The 14,193-nt window shown below is 38.3% G+C and overlaps 1 protein-coding gene and 1 pseudogene across 2 annotated transcripts in view; both read right to left on the bottom strand.

The window, feature by feature from the left end:
* LOC108176049 (uncharacterized) overlaps positions 1–14,193 on the bottom strand; it is a 384,299-nt gene that overhangs the window by 101,135 nt on the left and 268,971 nt on the right. The gene's annotated exons all lie outside the window — the stretch shown is intronic.
* On the bottom strand, positions 2,776–5,652 carry LOC138843580 (oligosaccharyltransferase complex subunit OSTC pseudogene; annotated as a pseudogene).

Here is a 14,193-nt window from a genome sequence, read left to right as displayed (position 1 = left end):
CAACCAAACAAAAAACTGTTTCTAAATGGAAGCGACAAGAATTGTAAATGATCATCAAATCTAGAAATGTCTATTTCACTCTAATGTGTTATGTTTCAGGCACTCTTTTAGTTAGCTCAGATCAGCAAAAACATGATTTCTGTCTTTCTGGGATTGGCTTATTTCACTAAGTTTAATGGTTTCTAGTTGTATCCATCTTGTTGCAAATGACAGGATTTCGTTTTTTTAACAGCTGAGTAGTACTCCATAGTGTATATATACTATAATTTCTATATCTAGTCAGTAGTTGATGTGCATCTGTGTTGGTTCCATATCTGCTATTGTGAATTGTGCTGCAGTGAACATGGGATACAAATAACTCTTTAATATGCTTATTTCTTTTGGTTTGGGTAAATTCTCAGGAGTGGGGTGGCTGGATCATATGGTAGGTGTATATTTAGATTTTTGAGGTATCTCCATACTGTCTTCCACAGTGGCTGCATCAGTTTACATTCCCCCAACAGTGGACCAGGGTACTTTTTTCCCTATATCCTTGTCAGTATTTGTCATTTGTTGATTTCTGTATGTGAGGCATTCTAATCATAGTGAAGTGAAACCTCACTGTGGTTTTGATTTGCATTTCCCTGATGGCTAGTGAGCCTGAGCATTTTTGAAGTGTCTGTTGGACATTTGAATTTCCTCTCTTGAAAAATGCCTGTTCAAGTCCTTTGCCCATTACTTAATCAGGTTGTTAGTTTTGTTGTTGAATTCCTTGAGCTCTTTATAGATGCTGGATGTTAAGCCTTTATCAGTTATGTAGTTTGCCAATATTTTCTCCCATGCTCTTGGTGGCCCCTTCACTTTGCTGAGTGTTTCTTTTTTAGTAAAGAAGCTTCTCAGCTTTATGTAATCCCATTTGTCAATTTTGACTTTGAGTCCTTCTGCTCCTGGATCTTTTCCAGGAAGTTTTTGCCTAGGCCAACATCTTGCAGGGTTTCCCCAATGTTCTCTAGTAATTTGAGGGTATCAGGTTGTGGATTTAGGTCTTTCATTCATTTTGAGTGGATATTTTTGTAAGGTATAAGTTAGTCATCTACTTTCATACTTCTGCATGTAGAGATCCATTTCCCCAGTGCCATTTGTTAAAGAAACAGTCCTTGTGCCAGTGATTGCTTTTAGCTTCTTTGCCAAAGATAAGTTGGTTGTAGATGCATGAATTGATTTCTGGAGTTTCTATTCTGTTCTATTGGTCTACACTTCTGTTTTTGTGCCAGTATCAGGCTTTTTTTTATTATAACTTCCCTGTAATATGTCTTGAAATCAGGTATTGTGATGCTTCCATCTTTGCTTTTGTTGTATAAGATTGCTTTAACTATTTGGGATCTCCTGTGCTTCCATATGAATTTTAACATCATTTTTTCTATATCTGAGAAGAATTTCATTCTATATCTGAGAAAAATTTCGATTGAGATCGCATTGAATCTGTAAGTTCCTTTGATAGTATGGGTATTTTGATGATGCTGATTCTTATGATACATGAACATGAAAGATTTTTCCATTTTTAATGTTCTCTTCTATGTCTTTCTTTAGAATTTTGCAATTTTCATCATAGAGATCTTTGACATCCTTGGTTAAATTTATTCCAAGGTGTTTAATTCTTTTTGGATCTACTGAGTATGAGACTGGTCTTGAAAGTTCTTTCTCGGCTGGCACTGTGGCTCACTAGGCTAATCCTCCGCCTTGCGGTACCTGCACACCGGGTTCTAGTCCTGGTCGGGGCACCAGATTCTGTCCCGGTTGCCCCTCTTCCAGGCCAGCTCTCTGCTATGGCCCGGGAGTGCAGTGGAGGATGGCCCAAGTCCTTGGGCCCTGCACCCATGGGAGACCAGGATAAGTACCTGGCTCCTACCATCGGATCAGCATGGTGCGCTGGCCACAGCACGCCGGCTGCGGCGGCCATTGGAGGGTGAACCAATGGCAAAGGAAGACCTTTCTCTCTGTCTCTCTCTTACTGTCCACTCTGCCTGTCAAAAAAAAAAGAAAGTTCTTTCTCAACCATGACATTGTGTATACAAAGGCTGTTGATTTTTCTGTGTTGATTTTATATCATACCATTTTACCAGATTCTTTTATGAGTTCCAACAGTTTCTTAGTGGAGTTTTTTTTTTTTTTTTTTTTGATCCCCTATATATAGGATCATGTCATCTGCAAATAGGGACAGTTCAATATCCTCCTTTCCAATTTGTATCCCTTTGATTCCTTTTTCTTGCCTAATGGCTCTGGCTAAAGCTTCCAGGACTATATTAAATAGCAATAGTGAGAGTGGACATTCTTGTCTGGTTTCAGATCTTAGTGGAAATGCTTCCAACTTTTCCGCATTCAATATGATACTGGCCATGGGTCTGTCATAAATTGCCTTGATTGTGTTGAGGAATGTTCCTTCTGTACCCAGTTTGCTCATGGTTTTAATCATGAAATGATGTTATATTTTATCAAATGCTTTCTCTGCATCTATTGTTATTTTTGAGTTTCTCTTCCTTTGTAAATCTAATATTCTTCCAAAACTGCTTTATTCCAGGTTGCAAATATTTTCCTAGTCCTAGTCCTTAGATCCATATGTCTGTCTTAACTTTTTTTGAATGCTTCTTTATTTATTTTCATCTACTTGAAAGTTAGAGCAATGGAGAACAAGCCAAAAGTGAAAGAGAGAGAAAGAGAGAGAAAGAGAGAGAGAGAGAGAGAGAAAGAGAGAGAGAGGCAGAGAGGAATCTTCCATTGCCTGATTTACTTCCCAAATGTCCACAATAGCAGGAGCTGGATCAGGCAAACTAGGATCCCCAGAACTCCATGTGGGTCTCCTCTACGTGTGGCAAGAGTCCAAGCATTTGAGTGATCTTGTGCTGCCTCCCAGGATACCTCAGCAGGAAACTGGATGAGAGTAGATAGAGTAGGCAGCCATTCTGGTAGGGAATGTAGGTATGCCATGTGGCAGCTTAACATTCTGTGCCTGCTGATTAGTCTTGTTCTCCTTTCATCTTCTCCACTCAGCTTACCAGCTCCTCTTCATATATGGTTTCTCCTGCATAGTTATTTAAAAGCCACAGATTCAACACCCGCATGTGAAGATCCTTCTGGCCCTCTCATCTGCTCACTGTGTACATGGAGTTCTTGTAAGTCCTCCTATCCACCCTCTTTTCTCTCCCCCTGGTTCTCTTAGGAAAATCTGGCTCTTCCTAGGTTTTGGACCATGGCATGTCTACAGATACCATCTTCCTCCATGCCTTTAGCTGAATATCATAAGTTCCAACCCTCACTGTTAAAGCCTCACAGATTATTTTAACCTGGGTAATTTATTAGTGGTATCTCAATAATTTTTATGCTTCTTTTATATCTACTTAAAAATATCAATACTCCTATTAACTGCTAACCCCCAAATTGCAGAAACCTTAACTTCATCAATTTCAGCTTCCTCTTTTGGATTCATTCCTACATCCAACTGAATAGCAAATCCTCTTATTTCTGTTCAGTGATTTTCTTTAATTTTATTCTTCGTATACCTACTTCTTACTTTTAATACCATAATAAAAATACTGTATTCATGGCACTCCAGTATGTTACTCATTATATGGCCAATTAGTTTTCTTAAAACTATAGTAAAATTTTTATATTGGGCCTTAAAAATAGAAATACAAATTTAAAGACATGGATTTTTTTCAGATTTATCTTACAAAATGAACATTTGTTTAAAATTATGTATTTCCAAATTTTCTGAAAATCAGAAAGCCTCATATTGTAATTTTTAGTAACAAAATGTACTTACAGATTTTACACCACTAGAAAATATTGCCTCTGAAATATCACACAAACTTTTCTCTCATTTTTTAACTAAAAAATTTTTAATTAGAAAAATTATTTATTTCTGATCCTTTCATTCTATTTTCTGTTCAGGAAGTAGTCATGCATACATATCTGAAATAACATATTATTCCATGTTCTGTTTAAAGACAAAGCAGTGTAAGGAAAGTTGATCAGCTTTCTAGAATTCTCAGTTTATGGGATCTTATTTCCTGATTTCACATGAATTTCTGAAAACCAGCAATGTCATCTCAAAAAATGATAAGGGGGCTATTAAAGAATAATCCCCTCATTCAATATTACAGTTGTTGGAGTAGAGCATATTTTCTTTAAGAAATGAAAAACTAAGAAGTAAATTCCACTTACTATCATTGGTGCATCAGTATAGACCAGTGTGGAAAAATACTGTGATGAACTTGCTTCTCTGATACCAAGGAGAAATTCTAGACTAAGCTTTAGTATTCTTGTGCTTTCACCTGATACTTCTTTTACTGCTACTCATCATTCTTGTCCACATCATTTATAGAGTCCTGGTGCAATCTTTCAAACTGGAGCAAATCCAGTGTCTATTGATTTCTTCTCAAAGGCTCTCTTTCCCATCAGATAACCAGCCAGTTTCATTCTCATGAGTGCTCTAACCATGAAAAAACTCCATAGCTTGAAGACAAATCCAATGAGTGAAGAAGAATCTATTGAGTTTTGGGATGCTTGGTGCATTGGATTGATCTGTGATTATGAAACTTAAACCTCTCATTACAACCCGGAAGCTGAGTGCTAGTCTTTCCAGTATATATTATCTACTAACTCTGTCATTGGCCTTTGTTGAGTGTGCTCATCAGTGATAGAGCCAATACTTGGGGGTTCAACAATCACATCATAAATTATTCCTCTGGTAATGAGGAAGTAGACACCACCTCTAGCATGTACATCGTCATGGCCAAAGGCATGTGTACCTGGGGAGGCTCCTTCAGCTTCAGGCTGGGACACTTGAGCACTAGATATGGGACTGAGTATGAGGTCTCCATGTTGGTGGTGGCTGGGACAGTGCTGGGCTTGGAACCCCGTGTACCACCCAGAAACACTGTTAAAAAATCTGATCAGGTATACAAATTATACATATTTATGGAGTTGTAGGTGATGTTTCAAAGCATGTATATATTATATAATGTCTCCAAAGTTATATATGCACATTAGCATTATTAGTAGTCATCTTATTGTATAATAGAGGCCCAGACAAAATCCCATCTGGCCTTAACTTAGTGTTTGTAGATCAGCGTTACTCCATCCCTTCTCCCTCCCCTCCTGAAACTCTCATAACCAACATTACACTTTTAACCTCTGTGAGAGGTTATTTTCTGGACTCCATATATGCGTGAGATGATGTGATACTTGTTTTTCTGTATCATATAAACTTTAAAAATTTAACCACTATTTTCTGTGTATTTTAAAAACCAGTTAAAGTCATTTGTCATTATAGTATTCTTCTAAGAACAGAAAGAGGGGTATAGATCTTCAGTGAGTAACATTAAATGTGGAAAAATAAACTATAATGAGGCATTTTGATCCATATGCCTAATATCACAGTCATCTCGGCGGCTTTAGGTTTTAAAGATACAGAGCCATACAAAGAGAAAAAAGAGGGAGGGAGGGAGGGAGGGAGGACATAGGGAAGAAAGGAGAGGGAGAGGGAGAGAGAGAAGAGAGAGAGAGAGAGAACCATCTGCTTCTTCACTCCCCAAATGCCTGCAATGGCTCTGTGCTGTGGACTCGATTCAGGTTAGGAGGCTACATTTTAAAATTCAGTGTTATTATAAAATTCTGAAAAAGACAACTGCCATGGTTTTCTATATTATGTCTCTGAGGTTATTTAAGAAACTATGCAGTTTATGATGTACTAAAAAGGATAGTAGATATTGCATTAGTCAGCATTCTCCAGGGAACTAGTATCTCCTTAAAATGTAATGTATTGAAATGAAGTGGACATTTTGAGATTCAGTGATTGTTTACAGCCATTGTGTATTCTGTTGAGAAACAGTGTTTTGGTCTTGTTTCTTCACACTATTTGTTGAACCCTTCACACTATTTGTTTAATCCTTAGTATAGGGTTAACCTGACAATCATTAAGTAAACTGAAAGTAGATCTTTGCAAAAATTAAGAATGGGAATGGGAGAGGGAAGAGGAAGAAGTGTTGGAGCATGAGTTGCAAGGTGGGGAGGGAAGTATCACTATGTTCCTAGGGCTGTATATATAAAATGCATGAAACTTGTATAACTTAAATAAAATTAAAAATAACATACATAATCATTGCAAAAAAGAATATATACTCACACACATGAGTATAGGAGTGGTCAAAAAGTTCAAGAAAACACATATTATGAAAAAAAATCATTGCATCAAAATAATCTCACATACTAACTCTATATAACGCATGTGAATAGGACCTAATTTGAGACTAAGGGTAAGACATCAGTTTGAAAACAGCCCCTATCAGAGCAACATGAACAAACTTAAAATCTGGGGTGAAGTATAGGTGGAAGAATGGAGAAATTACTGATGCTTTATGAAAAACTGATGGCGACAATGTCCTGAATAAACTGTTGGCATACAAATGGAAAACTCATTTTAAAAAGGAATGGGATGACATGGAGGATGCAGCCCACAGAGCAACCTGAGAGGAGAAATTAATATTTTCCATGACTTCATTGAAGAGGACGGAGGAGGAACAACAGAAACAATGGCCAATGCCATAGATTTCTTAACTGGTTCAGCATATAAAGTTCTGACTGAAAAAGTAAAGTGGAGCAGACTTTCTGTTTGACTGGTGTCAGAACTGTTGGCTCATATCAGCTGCACAGAGATTTCCATGGAAACTTTCAAGTGGGACCAAGACATCTGGAAGTATTTCTTCAAAGAACTGTAGCAGGAGATGAAACTTGGCTTTTCCAGTACAATCCTGCAAACAAAGCACAACCAAAGCTATGGTTACCTAGACATGGGAGTGGTCCTGTGAGACTGTGAGAAAGCAAAAGTGAACCAGTCTCAAGCAGAGTTGACCGTATGCTCAAGGTATTTTTGCTTGTTGACTTTCTTCTTGGGTGTCGCCATTTAAAAAAAAAAAAAAGTCTTGAACTTGATGGAGGTTACATTGAGAAATTTTGTATTCATAATTCCTATCTCTTCATTTAATTTCCCATGGGCAGTTTGAAGTCCCCTCATGTGTGGACCTATTGGATTGGTTTGTGAAAGGCTGGAGAGTTCCACAGTAGTCAGCTGTAAGCTTGCAGCCTGGGGATCTGGTGGTGGGAATCAGTCCAAGAAGCTGGAAGCCCACCAACTCAGGGAGGGTGATTGTGATGCAGCCCCAACCCCAGGCTGAAGCCTGAGAGCCCCCAGACAGCTGCAAGGACACGGTTCTCAGTCCCAAGGCCAGCAGGGCTATCTGATCCCCAGAGGGCAGTCACAGCATAAACACACGCCTGTTCCAGAGGGAAGAGCCAGAAAAGGAGTTGTCCTTCCTCCCAGCTTCCTGCTCTGGCACAGCTGCATTCAGCCAGATGCCTACTCTCCTTGCAGGTGACTCCTTTCCTCTCAGCACTGGGAGCATTTCACAGACACACCCAGAAGTTGTGATCTGCCAATTATGTAGGCATCCCTCAATCACTCCATTACAGATGTCTGCGACTGTGTGTTAATCATCTACCAAACATTAAGGCTTTTCAGGTTCAAAATCAAGGAAGAGACTATTCTGCATATTATCTGGACAAATGATGATTGGTCAACACTGAGAATTTGCTCCAAATTGTTATTTCTGCAGCAGTGCTGTTTCTTCCCAACAAATCATAACTTTGTGTGCCTTTTAAATATGAGTCTTTTGTATTATATGCTTTTGTAAAATCAGCATAAACAGTCAAATGTTGCCTTTATCTCAAACTAATAAATATAATAAAAATGAAGTCAAACCAATACAAATAACAAAATTTGAAAATAATTCTGTGATATAATGTGAATAGTTTGCTTGCTTTTTGCTGTTTCCATCTGCATTCTGTAGTCAGAATTATTGCAAAATATTTTTATTAAACTACTCAAGAGAAAGAGGAATGAAACTTCTACAGTTCATGGATTATGAGATGTAATTATAGTTTCTTTATTGTAGCTTGTGTATTTTGTATTTGAGATCATAAATACGTATAACCCAAGACTATATTCTCTCTCATGGTCTCTCTCTTTTTCTTTTGATACCTTTCACTATTCCATTGGCTAAGACAATGCATTGCTTATGGTCACTTGACAAATGATTACCAAACCCACAAATTTGGAATTTAAATACTATACTTCCTATAAGTTGTCCTTTGTTGATTCTGTTTATTCCAGGTGATGGCAGTATAGGGCCTTTGCTGTAGTTATCAGATTGAAAGGACAACGCTCAACCCTTCAACTTCTTCCATATAAGAAAAGATGACTCCCCTGGCCGGTTGACACATGCATGCCTGGAAACAATACACACATGTTTCTCACTCACACTAAAGCAGTGTGCAAAGAACAAGAAAATTGTTAGGCTGACAATACATTTTGTTAATCTTAGTAAATATCAAGATAAGTGCATGAGTTTTTATTGCATTTATGTTTTTGTCTGACATGTTTTAATATAAATTCAACATATTTGTATAATTTGATAAACTTGTAGAAATAGGCATTTTTCAGTGCACCTGGATTTAAAAAATAAATATTATGTTCAGGGCTAGGTGAGACTTCAATAAAGCTGTTTAGTTCAAATTTGCCACCTAAGGCAGATGGCACCAATGCTGTGTTATGTCAGTGACAGTTTTCAAATGGAAAACATTGCATCAAGCTTTGAGAATGCCCACTGGAACTGCAGTAGATAGGCAACTGAATAAAGGACTAGGGAAGTACTTAAAATAAAAAATGCAGATTCACAAACAGCACAGAAAATGGATTTTCAGTGATTTTTTTAATTGCTGAAATATAAATGTATTTTGACTCATTCTCTGACCAGAGAGGCACCCAGTAGCCCTGAATTTGTGTTTGTCCAAGCAAAAATATGTCTGCCATATAAGTAGTGGTGATATTTATAAGAAAATGACCATAAATTATTGCATATTGATGTTGACTTATATTGCTGCAATTTTCTGTTAGGAAAATTCAAGATTCTCTCAGTTGGTTTTATATTATTCATTGTTTCCTACAGCAGTAAAATACTTGAAGACCTCATTATAATACCTCAGAATTTTAATAACTTTTATGCATTATCTTATTAATTGCATTTAACTTTTATCCTTCTGTGTTTGCTGTGGAGTATCCAAGACCCAGCAATATTCAGTGTCTTACTTGAAATCATAGCACTTGCTAGCAGAAGACTTGGGGATATAACTCCATTCTTTCTTCTGCTTCAGGCCAGTTTTCTTTCACTGTGCTTAAAAAATGACAACAAGCAACAAAATCTGCTCTGTGGCCTGTTGTGGACAGATTGTCCATTGCAATGAGGATTGTGTCTAGATGAGAGGCACCAGTCAACCATTGGTGGGATGTGTGGGCTCTTCCTCCCTCCAGGTTGCTCTTATCCTGACATTTTAAAGCATGCTTGAAGTGATTTCCTATGTCCTGGATGCTAGAAGGAAAACCCAGGGGCCTCTCATAAAGCCTGCCCCCTTTTGCTGCATCCCAGCCTCAACCTCATGTATTCACTTCATAGAAGGACAGTTTTTACAACTTATTTTTGAAAACTTGGCATTTTTCCATATGAGTTAACATCTTTTTTAAATTTTTTTACAGTCAGAGTGGACAGTGAGAGAGAGAGAGAGAGAAAGGTCTTCCTTTACCGTTGGTTCACCCTCCAGTGGCCACTGCAGCAGGTGTACTGTGGCTGGTGCACTGCACTGATCCAAAGCCAGGAGCCAGGTGCTTCTCCTGGTCTCCCATGCGGATGCAGGGCCCAAGCACCTGGGCCATCCTCCACTGCACTCCCGGGCCACAGCAGAGAGCTGGCCTGGAAGAGGGGCAACCTGGACAGAATCTGGCTCCCCGGTTGGGACTAGAACCCGGTGTGCCGTTGCCGCAGGTGGAAGATTAGCCTATTGAGCCATGGTGCTGGCCATGAGTTAACATCTTAAGTAAGGGACAACTTAACAAACTAAAACTATTTTTTGTAAGATTTTCCTACAGGTAAGATTAAAAGTAAGTATTCGTTTACCAAAACATGAGTATCCTATATATAAGATAGGCAAAAACTTTGGAAAAGGAATTAACAGATAAATTTACTTTGGAGCAAAATTTATAAATCTATGCATACGAAGGGTCTTCAAAAAGTTTATAGATAATGCACATTTTTGGTAATATTCACTATTTTATTAATTTTTAAAGCTTTTTACTTCAGAATATTTTATTTTATTTTTTGAAAGATAGTTACAGAGCGAGGTAGAGCCAAGAGAGAGAGAGAAAAAGAGAGAGAGAGGTCTTCTATCTGCTGGTTCACTCCCAAAATGATCACAACAGCCAGAGCTGAGCTGAACTGAACCCAGGAGCCAGGAGCCAGGAGCTTCTTCCGGATCTCCCACATGGGTGCAGGTGCCCAAAGAGTTGGGCCATCTTCTCTGCTTTCCCAGGCCACAGCAGAGAGCTGGATCCGAAGTGGAGTAGCCAGGACTCGAACCAGTGTCTATATGGGATGCTGACACTGCAGGAGGAGGATTAACCTACTATGCCACAGTGTGTCCCCCAGAATAGTTCTAAATTTACAAACAAAAATTGTGAAGTGGAATGAAGAGTTCCCACGTACCCCACACCCAGCTTCTGTTACAGTTAACACTTTTATCATTCTTATCTATTTGTCACAAACAGATAATAATTTTGATATTGCCTAACTGCCTATTAACACATTTAACTCCTCACAGCATCTTAACCATTATACCAAGCATCGATCCCCAATAGATCTCTTTCCACTGCTTGAATCCTGGAAACGTGAAGTGGGAATGGAAATTAGGACATCAATATTAGCAGATGGGAAATTTTCTTTTTTATTTTTTTGTAAAGCTTTTGGGAAATTTTCTTTTGATTGTTCCTTTTTTTTTTTTTTTTTTTTTTTGTAAGAGCTGAGTCCCTTTCCCAAACTGCTTCCTGTCTAAAGAAGTTTGGGGACTCTAAAGAAGCTTTTTAATTCTGAACTATTTGTCTTTTCTTAAAAAAAGATACATTTTTTTTGAAAGTCAGAGTTATAGAGAGAGGAAGAGACACACACACACACGGAGAGAGAGAGAGAGACTGTCCATCCACTGGTTCACTCCCCAGATGGCCACGGCAGTTAGTGCTGACTCAGGCTGAAGCCAAGAGCCAGAAGCTTCATCTCCAAATTAAGTGACAGGTGCCAAACACTTGGGCCCTCGTCTGCTGCTTTTCCCAGGCCATTATCTGAGAAGTAGGGCAGCTGGCTAATGAACCAGTGCCCAAATGGGATTCCAGCATCACAAGTGATGGCTTTCCCTGCTACACCATAACACTGGCCCCTCAGTTACTATTTTTGAATACGTTAACTGAGAATAATTAATGTTTTCTTCATGAGAGTAATGGTGAGGATAAAGTCATTGCATATATGGAGGGTCTATAAGAAGTTCACAGAATTTGTGTGCTATGAAAAAAATATGCATGAATTTCAACATCCTTGTACCAAAGTAAACTTACCCATTCATCCCATTTTCCATAAAATTTTTTGAAGTACCCTTATGTAGCAGTAAGAAAGATGCCTGATGTATAATAAGCACCTAATAAATAGTAGCCAATACACTTAGACATTATACATTTTGACTAAAGGATTTTAAATATTGCACAGTTCTGATTACAGAATTACAAGGAAAAGAACTGAAATGAAAATAAGGAAAAGAACAATAATTTGTGGTGAGAACAACAAAAGAATTTTGCTTCGCCCAACAAGCCTTCATTTAATTTAATCAACTTCTTCATATCAATGGCTAGTAGTGAAAAAAAATCTCCGGAATATTTCAGAAAGAGAATATGGAATGTGTACTGTAATATGATCCAAATTTTTGGAACAAAACGATTCAAGGTTGCAGTCAATATATAGTGCTTGTAAATTGAAAGTGAGTATTTTTCAGCACCTGTGCTTTGTCAGGTGCAAACTCAAACCCATCATAGAAAGATGTAGTACCATCTTTCTGATGGTTGTTAAAGGTGACAGGCAAAATGACTTCTGGCAGTTTCACTCAGATCCCTAGAGAACAAGAGTCAAATTCATGATACAAGCAGTAAAAGAATGTTGCATGAAAAGAATACAGAATTTGACAGATTGAAACACAGTCCCAGTGGGATTGAGCAGAGAGAATAAAGCAAGTCAAATCCTATTAAATCTTCTACAGGGCTCAAGGATTATATTATTCAAGTGGCAATAATGACAGGGCATTGGACACTGGCTTACAACATCTAAAATTCAGTTCATTCTTTTGATGTTGAGCATCTTAGGGTTTCAGATCTAGCAATTTTGGCAACAGTTAACTGGTTGAAGAATATTTAACCATATTAACAAATTGAAGGAAAAATTCCTTACTTCTTTGACTTACCATTTGTGTGTATGTGTGTGTGTGTGTGTGGTGTTTGTGCAAAAGTGTACTTCTGAGAACCAGCTTCCTAATAAGAATTTCCTGAGAGAATAAAAGACAAATGTTTTGAGTTAAATAAAGTTCATTTCCTGTGTAGATGATGATGATGATGATGATGATTTAAGCATCAGAAATTAAATGGAAGAAAATATTCAGTTCTTTTGGATGGGATTTTGTAATTGTATGTGTCTGTGTATAGTTCTAAGCTTTTTTGGTACTTTAATATCTTCTCTCTTCACTACTAAGAGTTTTTTTTAAAACATTTATTTTTTTATTTGAAAGTCAGAGTTACACATAGAGAGAGGGAGAGGCGAAAGAGAGAGAGAGGCCTTCCATTCACTGGTTCACTTCCCAGATGGCCGCAATGGCTGGAGCTGCGCCAATCTGAAGCCAGGAACCAGGAGCTTCTTCTGGGTCTCCCACGTGGGTGCAGGGGCCCAAGGTCTTGGACATCTTCTGCTCTCCCAGGCCACAACAGAGAGCTGGATGGCAGTGAAGCAGCTGGGACTCAAGCTGGCGCCCATATGGGATGCCGGCACTGCAGGTGGCAGCTTTACCCTCTAGGTCACAGCGCCAGACCCTGTTTTGAAGGTGGGGGAAGATGCCAGAACTGCCTATGGATTTGCATCAACACAGCAGAATTTACCCAGTTTTAAAACTGACTCTGCAAAATCCTTGAAACAGATGAGCATGCATTCTCTCACTTGGAAGTCAACAGCAGTGTCTTCCTTGTGTCAAAATTTACCATTACATTGTTTCAGAGGAGAAAGTGTGGTTCCATCTCAACATTAGACTCTGCAGTCCAACTCCCATTTACCATTTACTTTATATAGGTCTGTTTTATAGCTATTTTAAACATCTTCAGGGACTGAGAGAGGAGTAGACTACACCACTGAAAGAGGCATTTACCACAGGTGAACACTTAGTCCCTTGTTCACTAGTATTGACCTTCACTATGGAGCTACAACAAAAACCTTCCTATAGTAAATCCTGAACTTGATGCTGCTCTAATTTCTCTTGAAGAAGAGCTTCAGAATCTGCACAGTATAATGTGAAGATCAGAGGGAAACAGTCGATAGCCCAATGAATTATTTCTGATACATTGACATTTCTTTTATCAATCACAGTTTCCATGTTCTCAATTAAGATGCTAAGCCCACACATTAAACTACATGAGAGGAACTTTCTTACATGAGATTGGGTGTTAAAAATCATAATATTTACTGGAAATGACAACTTATGACAGGGAAAGTTATTTAACTAAGAAGCACCACAATAAAGCACATAACCACCAAATTGTTGACATAATCCATATTGGACTTCATTTTCTCAAACATATACACTATTAATTGAAAATAGCGATAAAAATTGCAAGTGAGCCATACTCAGTTCATTATAATCAACTAAACATTCAATAATGTTGGTGTTGGGATATTACAAGAAAGAGTTTTGAAACCTGGACTTCCTTAGTCATCCTGTTAGTCTGAGTCAGCTGAAAAGCTGATCTCAAGATGTCATTAAATGTATAATTATTTTAGTAAGTAAAATATGGTATGCAAGGAAATAGGTAGTAAGCTGCTATAGGATGGGCAAGGGAACCACATGGAAGCCTGACCCTGAAAAAAGGAGGGTTTGGGGCAACAGACTGTTATGGAAGTCAAGATGAGACTAGAAGAGACCCCGGGGGTCCTCATGTCAGTCTGCAGAAGAGACCAGTGTCTTGCAGGAATGGTT

This window comes from Oryctolagus cuniculus, chromosome 8, assembly GCF_051225735.1.
Source record: "Oryctolagus cuniculus isolate XC-2025 breed Fujian yellow rabbit chromosome 8, ASM5122573v1, whole genome shotgun sequence".
In the NCBI taxonomy this organism is placed as follows: Eukaryota; Metazoa; Chordata; class Mammalia; order Lagomorpha; family Leporidae; genus Oryctolagus; species Oryctolagus cuniculus.
The sequence above is the reverse complement of the archived record's forward strand: the minus strand, read 5'-3'. Positions and strand labels throughout refer to the sequence as shown.